Raw genomic sequence first — 8,632 nt, forward strand, 5'->3', positions numbered from 1 at the left:
GAATCTTTACCTTCAAAGAGTTCCCAATCTTCAGAGTTGTGTTTAATTCTTTCCAAAAGATCCCACCGGAATTCAATAGTCTTCTTCATAAAAGAACCAACAGAAGAAGTATCAAGCATGGTTTGATCATTACGAGAAAGCCGAGCATAAAAATTCTGGATAATAATTTTTCTTGAGAGCTCATGATTGGGGCATGAATATAACATTAACTTAAGCCTCCCCCAAGCTAGAGTGATACTTTCTCCTTCACGAGGCCAAAAATTATATATATATAATTCCGATCACGATGAACTAGATGCATAGGATAAATTTTTTGGTGGAACTCCAATTTCAAACGATTCCAATTCCATGATCTAATATCATCGCATAGCCTATCCCATGCCAATGCTCTTCCCTTCAAAGATAAAGGGGAAACCTTTTTCATCACTTCATCTCCGGGTAAACCTGCAAGCTTAAACAATCCAAAAATTTGTTCTACATATATCAAGTGCATATGAGGATGTTCGGTTCCATCTCCTGCATAAGGATTAGCTAGCAGTTGTTCTATCATACTCGAAGGAATTTCATATTCAATATTTTTAGTAGGTGCAGTAGGTTTAGGTGTAGCTAATTGTGGTTCTGGACGAGGTGAAGATACCCCAAACAAACCCCTCAAAGGATTGTTTTCCATAGTAACAAGTGACAATAAAATTTCAGCACACTATATAAATATTTCCTTACCAAAGGTGCTTCACTCCCTGGCAATGGCGCCAGAAAATAGCCTTGATGACCCACAAGTATAGGGGATCGATTGTAGCTCTTTTTGATAAGCAAGAGTGTCGAACCCAACGAGGAGCAGAAGGAAATGACAAGTAGTTTTCAGTAAGGTAATGTCTGCAAGTGCTGAAATTGTAAGTAGTGGAGTAGTTTGATAGCAAGATAAATTGTAACGAGCAAGTAACGATAGTAGTAACATAAGTGCAGCGAGGTAGCCCAATACTTTTGAGGCAAAGGACAGGCCAAAACGGTCTCTTATAGTGAACAAAGCGTTCTTGAGGGTACACGGGAATTTCATCTAGTCACTTTCACCATGTTGGTTTAATTCGTGTTCGCTACTTCCATAATTTGATATGTGGGTGGACCGGTGCTTAGGTGTTGTTCTTACTTGAAAAAATCTCCTACTTATGATTAACCCTCCCGCAAGCATCCGCAACTACGAGAAAAGTATTAAGAATAAATTCTAACCATAGCATTAAACTTTTGGATCCAATCGGTCCCTTATGAAATAGCGCATAAACTGGGGTTTAAGCTTCTGTCAGTCTCGCAACCCATCATCTAATTGCTACTCCACAATGCATTCCCTTAGGCCCAAATATGGTCAAGGGTCATGTAGTCTACATTCACATGACACCACTAAGGGAATAACAACATACATACTATCAAAATATCGAACACATATCAAATTCACATGATTACTTGCAACATGATTTCTCCCGTGACCTCAAGAACAAAAGTAACTACTCACAAATGATAAACATGCTCATGATCAGGGGAGTATTAAATATCATAATGGATCTGAACATATAATCTTCCAGCAAATAAACCATATAGTAATCAACTACAAGATGTAATCAACACTACTAGTCACCCACAAGCACCAATCTATAGTTCTGGTAACAAGATTGAACACAAGAGATGAACTAGGGTTTGAGATGAGATGGTGTTGTTGAAGATGTTGATGGAGATTGCCCTCCCCGAGATGGGAGAGTTGTTGGTGATGATGATGCGATGATTTCCCCCTCCGAGAGGGAAGTTCCCCCGGCAGAATCACTCCTCTAGAGGGCAAAAGTGCTCCTGCCCAAGTTCCGCCTCGAGACGGCGGCGCTCCGTCCCGAAAGTCCTCTCCTTATTTTTTTTCTAGGTCAAAATGACCTATATACAAGAAGATGGGCACCAGAGGTGGGCCTGGGTGAGCACAACCCACTAGGGCACGCCTGTGCTCCCTGGCGCGTCCAGGTAGGTTGTACCCACCTGGTGGGCCCCCTCTGGTAGTTATTTTCTCCAATAATTCCTAAATATTCCATAAAAATTCCTCGTGAAGTTTCAGCTTGTTTGGAGTTGTGCAGAATAGGTGGCCTGACGTAGCTTTTCCAGGTCCAGATTTCCAGCTGTCGGAATTCTCCCTCTTGGTGTGTACCTTGCAAATTATGAGAGAAAAGGCATTAGAATTGCTCCAAAAGGCATTATTATGGATAAAAACATTATAAATAACAGCAAGAAAACATGATGCAAAATGGACGCATCAGAGATCAAGGCTTTCTTAAGTATTTCAAATGCTTCTACAAATCATCATCAAAAACAAAAGGAACATCTTTTTGCAAGAGATTGGTGAGAGGCCTAGAAATTTTAGAGAAGACTTTAATAAACCTCCTATAGAAACCAGCATGACCAAGGAAACTTCTTATACCTTTGATATCTTTAGGACACGACATCTTTTCAATAGCATCTACTTTAGCTTTATCAACTTCAATACCTCTTTCAGAAATTTCATGCCCCAAGACAATACCTTCATTAACCATAAAGTGGCACTTCTCCCAATTCAAGACAAGATTAGTTTCTTCACATCTCTGCAAAACTCGATCAAGGTTGCTTAAGCAATCATCAAAAGAAGTTCCGTAAACGGAAAAATCATCCATGAAAACCTCACAATCTTTTCACAAAAATAAGAGAATATAGCAGTCATACATCTTTGAAAGGTAGCAGGTGCATTGCATAAACCAAAAGGCATACGACTATAAGCAAAGGTACCGAAAGGGCAAGTAAAAGTGGTTTTCTCTTGATCCTCTTTTGACACAGGTATTTGAGAGAAACCAGAATAACCATCTAGAAAGCAAAAGTGAGTATGTTTGGATAGCCTTTCTAGCATTTGATCGATAAAAGGTAGAGGGTAATGATCTTTTCTAGTAGCTTTATTCAACTTGCGAAAATAAATTGCCATTCTATAACCTGTAACAATTCTTTGTGGAATCAATTCATTCTTATCATTAGGAACAACAGTAATACCTCCCTTCTTAGGGACACCATGAACAGGGCTTACCCATTGACTATCGGCAATAGGATAAATTATACCTGCCTCCAGAAGCTTTAGTATTTCATTTCTTACCACTTCTTTCATCTTTGGATTTAACCGTCGTTGATGATCAACAACTGGTTTAGCATCTTCATCCAATTTTATTTTGTGCTAACATAGAGTGGGACTAATGCCCTTAAGATCATCAAGAGTATATCCAATAGCGGCACGGTGCTTCTTCAGAGTTTTCAATAATTTATTTTCTTCATGCTCTGAAAGGTTAGCACTAATAATAACAGGATATATCTTATTTTCATCAAGATAACCATATTTCAGAGTATCATGTAATTATTTAAGCTCAAACACGGGAACACCCTTAGGTGGAGGAGGATCCCCAAGGATTTTAACAGGCAAATTGTGTTTCAGAATAGGTCCTTGATTAAAGAATACTACATCTATTTCTCTCCTTTCATTCATAGACAAGTCATTTTCATGGTCTAGCAAATATTGTTCTAAAGGATCAGCAGGAGGCACAACAATAGAAGCAAGACCGATAATTTATCCTTACTAGGCAATTCTTTATCATGAGGTTGTCTACGAAATTTAGAGAAATTAAAATCATGAGACATATCCCCTAAACCAACAGTAACAATATCTTTCTCACAGTCTATCTTAGCATTAACGGTATTCAAGAAAGGTCTACCAAATATAATGGGGCAAAAGTTATCTTCTGGGGAACCAAAAACAAGAAAATCAGTAGGATATTTTCTCTTCCCACACAAGACTTCAACATCTCTAACGATCCCAATTGTTGATATAGTATCTCCATTAGCAAGCTTAATAGTAACATCAATATCTTCTATCTAAGCAGGTGCAATATCATTCATAGTTTCTTTATATAAGGTAAAAAGTATTGCACTCACACTAGCACCCACATCACATAAGCCAGGATAACAATGATCTCCTATTTTAACAGAAACAACAGGCATGCCAACAATAGGTCTATGTTTATCTTTAGTATCAGGTTTAGCAATTCTAGCAGCTTCATCAAAGAAATAAATAACATGCCCATCTATATTATCCACCAAGAGATCTTTAACCATATCAATACTAGGTTCAACTTTAATTTGCTCAGAGGGTTTGGGTGTTCTAATATTACTTTTGTTGACCACATTGGAAGCTTTAGCATGATCCTTTATTCTAACAGGGAATGGTGGTTTCTCAATATAAGCAGTAGGAACAATAGGATCAAGATTATAAATAATAGCTTCTTCTTTAACTTTAATAGGATCAACTACTTTAACTTCAATGGGAGGATGATATTTAACCCACTTCTCCTGAGGGAGATCAACATGAGTAGAAAAAGATTCACAGAAAGAAGCTACTATCTCAGAGTCAAGTCCATATTTGGTGCTAAAATCATGAAAAGCATTGGTATCCATAAAAGATTTAACACAATCAAGCGTAAGGTTTATACCTGACTCTTTACCTTCGTCGAGTTCCCAATCTTCAGAGTTGCATTTAATTCTTTCCAATAAATCCCATTTGAATTCAATATCCTTCTTCATATAGGAACCAGTACAAGAATTGTCGAGCATGGATCGATCATTATGAGAAAGCCGAGCATAAAATTTTGAATAATAATTTCTCTTGAGAGCCCATGATTGGGGCATGAATATAACATTGACTTAAGCCTCCCCCAAGCTTGAGCGATGCTTTCTCTTTCACGAGGCCAAATATATATATATATATAATTCCGATCATGATGAACCAGATGCATAGGATAAAACTTCTGATGAAATTCCAATTTCAATCGGTTGTAGTTCCATGATCCAATATCATCCAATAGCCTATACCATGTCAATGCCTTTCCCTTCAAAGATAAAGGGAAGACCTTCTTCTTGACAACATCCTCGGGCATACCTGCAAGCTTAAATAATCCACAAACTTCATCCACATAGATTAGGTGCATATCGGGATGTAATGTTCCATCTCCTACATAAGGATTAGCTAGTAGTTTCTCTATCATACCTGAAGGAATTTCATACTAAATATTTTCAGTAGGTGCAGTAGGTTGAGGAGAAACTCTTTGCTCTTCCAGTCGAGGTGAAGATACCCCGAACAAGCCCCTCAAAGGATTATTTTCCATAGTAACAAGTGACAGTAAATTTCAGCACACTATATAAATGTTTCCTTACCAAATTCCACTTACCAAAGGCGCTTCGCTCCCCGACAACGGTGCCAGAAAAGAGTCTTGATGACCCACAAGTATAGGGGATCTATTGTAGTCCTTTCGATAAGTAAGAGTGTTGAACCCAACGAGGAGCAGAAGGAAATGACAAGTGGTTTTCAGCAAGGTATTATCTGCAAGCACTGAAATTATCAGTAATAGATAGTTTTGTGATAAGATAAATCATAACGGGGTAACAAGTTATAAAAGTAAACAAGGTGCAGCAAGGTGGCCCAATCCTTTTTATAGCAAAGGACAAGCCTGGACGAACTCTAATATAATGCAAAGCGCTCCCGAGGACACATGGGAATTGTTGTCAAGCTAGTTTTCATCGTGCTCATATGATTCATGTTCATTACTTTGATAATTTGATATGTGGGTGAACCGGTGCTTGGGTGCTGCCCTTCCTAGGACAATCCCCCCACTTATGATTAACCCCTCTCGCAAGCATCCGCAACTATGAAAGAAGAATTAAGGTAAACCTAACCATATCATGAAACATATGGATCCAAATCAGCCCCTTACGAAGCAACGCATAAACTAGGGTTTAAGCTTCTGTCACTCTAGCAACCCATCATCTACTTATTACTTCCCAATGCCTTCCCCTAGGCCCAAATAATGGTGAAGTGTCATGTAGTCGATGTTCACATAACACCACTAGGGGAAAGACAACATATATCTCATCAAAATATCGAACGAATACCAAACTCACATGATTACTAATAACAAGACTTCTCCCATGTCCTCGGGAACAAACTTAACTACTCACAAACTATATTCATAATCATAATCAGAGGAGTATTAATTATCTTTAAGGATCTAAACATATGATCTTCCACCGGATAAACCAACTAGCATCAACCAAGGAGTAATCAACACTACTAGCAACCCACAGGTACCAATCTGAGGTTTTGGGACCAAGATCGAATACAAAAGATGAACTAGGGTTTGAGAGGAGATGGTGATGGTGAAGATGTTGATGGAGATTGACCCCCTCTCGATGAGAGGATCATTGGTGATGACAATGGCTTCGATTTCCCCCTCCGGGAGGGATGTTTCCCCGGCAGAACAGCTCTGCCGGAGCCCTAGATTGGTTCTGCCCAGGTTCCGCCTCGAGACGGTGGCGCTTCATCCCGAAAGCTTCCTTCTGATTTTTTCCAGGGTAAAAGACCATATAGCAGAAGATGGGCGCCGGAGGCCTGCCAGGGGGCCCACAAGGTCGGGGGGCGCACCTAGGGGGGTAGGGCGCGCCCTCCAACCTTGTGGCTAGCTGGTAGCCCCCTCTGGTTCTTTCTTCGCCCAGTATTTTCTCTATTCAAAAAACATGCTCCGTGAAGTTTCAAGACTTTTGGAGTTGTGCATAATAGGTCTCTAAGATTGGCTCCTTTTCCAGTCCAGAATTCCAGCTGCCGGCATTCTCCCTCTTCATGTAAACCTTATAAAATAAGAGAGAATAGGCATACGTGTTGTGATATAATGTGTAATAACAGCCCATAATGCAATGAATATCGATATAAAAGCATGATTCAAAATGGACCTATCACGCCGCCGCCGCCATTACCGGAGCCACTGCTCCGGGGACCATGCTCCGTGTCAGAGCTAAATCCGACAGATCTCGGGTAGGAGGTCCTGATCTGGTAGTCGACACGAGGGACACGAGATTCACTCATGTTCAGGCCCTCTCGAAGAGGTGAAATCATACGTCCTGCTTTCTTTGTATTGATTGTGGATGACGTATAAAGTACATGTGTGTTGGGAATATGCCCTAGAGGCAATAATAAAATGGTTATTATCATATTCCCCATTCATGATAAATGTTTATTATTCATGCTAGAATTGTATTAACCCAAAATTTAAATACATTTGTGAATACATAAACTATACTATGTCCCTAATAAGCCTCTACTGGACTAGCTTGTTGATAAAAAATGGTTAAGGTTTCCTAACCATAGACACGAGTTGTCATTTGATAATGCGATCACATCATGATGAGGACATCACTGCCACATTTACACCCACAATCCCTGTTGTTACTTACATGGGACCAATTACTCAAGCTTACGCACGCCAATTAAATGACCAGGTACTTTCGTTGCTTGGTAATGATTCTAATGTCCATGAGAATATGATGTTGTCTAAATTGGATGCGTTTGTTTTCCTTACAAATGAAGGGCCTAGCTTGGACAAGAAGGATGAACATTGGAGCATGATCAAGCATGGAGATGATGGCATGCGCAAGGAGAAGAAGAACGGAGTTTCTGGTGGAGTTTCCAGCACTTCGGAGCCACCATGATGACGTACAAGGACATGGGCGAAATATACAAGATGCCATTTCATAAATTTCAGATAGCTTAATATAGGTGTTGCGCCACCTATTTTTGTGCCAGGCCCATGTAATTTCGAAATACTACTTATAGGCTATTTTTAGAGTCCTTATTGTAGGGGAAATGACTCAGGAGATGTTTTAGTCCCACCTTTGTAGGGGTGGGGGGACAAAATCCCCTCCCCCCTACAAATACAGCCCTTAAGGCAGTATTTAGAATTTGGGTTTTGTTTAGATTAAAAGTTCACCATAGCTCCAACTTCGCGTACTTCGTTTGTGTTCTATGACCAGACAAAGACGTCAAAGAACCCCACCTTCATTAATAAAGTTTTCCTCTTATATTCGCAATATCTAGATTGCAATTTCAATTTCTTGCTTGTTCTTCATTTGCGTGCAGGAAACAGACCCTCATGGTTAGGTTGATCGAGCTCTGGTGTGGTCAATAACCTCTCAGAGTTGGTTCAGCGATTGATAAGGCGCGACGTCCTCACACATTGGTAATCGAATCATCGAAGTCTACTCCACCAAAAATGATAGCCACCATCTCATCGAAAGACGGGACAACCTAGCCTCTATCACATCATTAGGAGAATGATGTAATGGATAGACCCAACCATAAGCTTAGCATCATATCATTTAGTTATTTGCTACAACTTTCTTCATGTCAAGTATCAGTTCCTTAGGCCATGAGATCATGCCACTCCCGGATACGGAGGAATTTTATGTGTGCTTTCAAATGTCACTTCCTAACTGGGTGAGCATAAAGGTGTCGGGAAACGTTGCATGGAAAACAAAATAATTCAACGCACACGTAAGATCTATCTAGGAGATGCATAGCAATGAGGGGGAGAGTGTGTCTATGTACCCTGGTAGACCGTAAGCGGAAGCGTTTCACAACGCGGTTGATGTAGTTGAACTTCTTCGCGCTTCAACCGATCAAGTACCGAACACATGACACCTCTGCGTTCTTCACATGTTTAGCTCGGTGACGTCCCTCGCCTTCTTGATCCAGCAAGACGTCGAGGTAGTA

The sequence above is a fragment of the Aegilops tauschii genome, chromosome 3 (genome assembly GCF_002575655.3).
Source record: "Aegilops tauschii subsp. strangulata cultivar AL8/78 chromosome 3, Aet v6.0, whole genome shotgun sequence".
Taxonomy (NCBI): Eukaryota; Viridiplantae; Streptophyta; class Magnoliopsida; order Poales; family Poaceae; genus Aegilops; species Aegilops tauschii.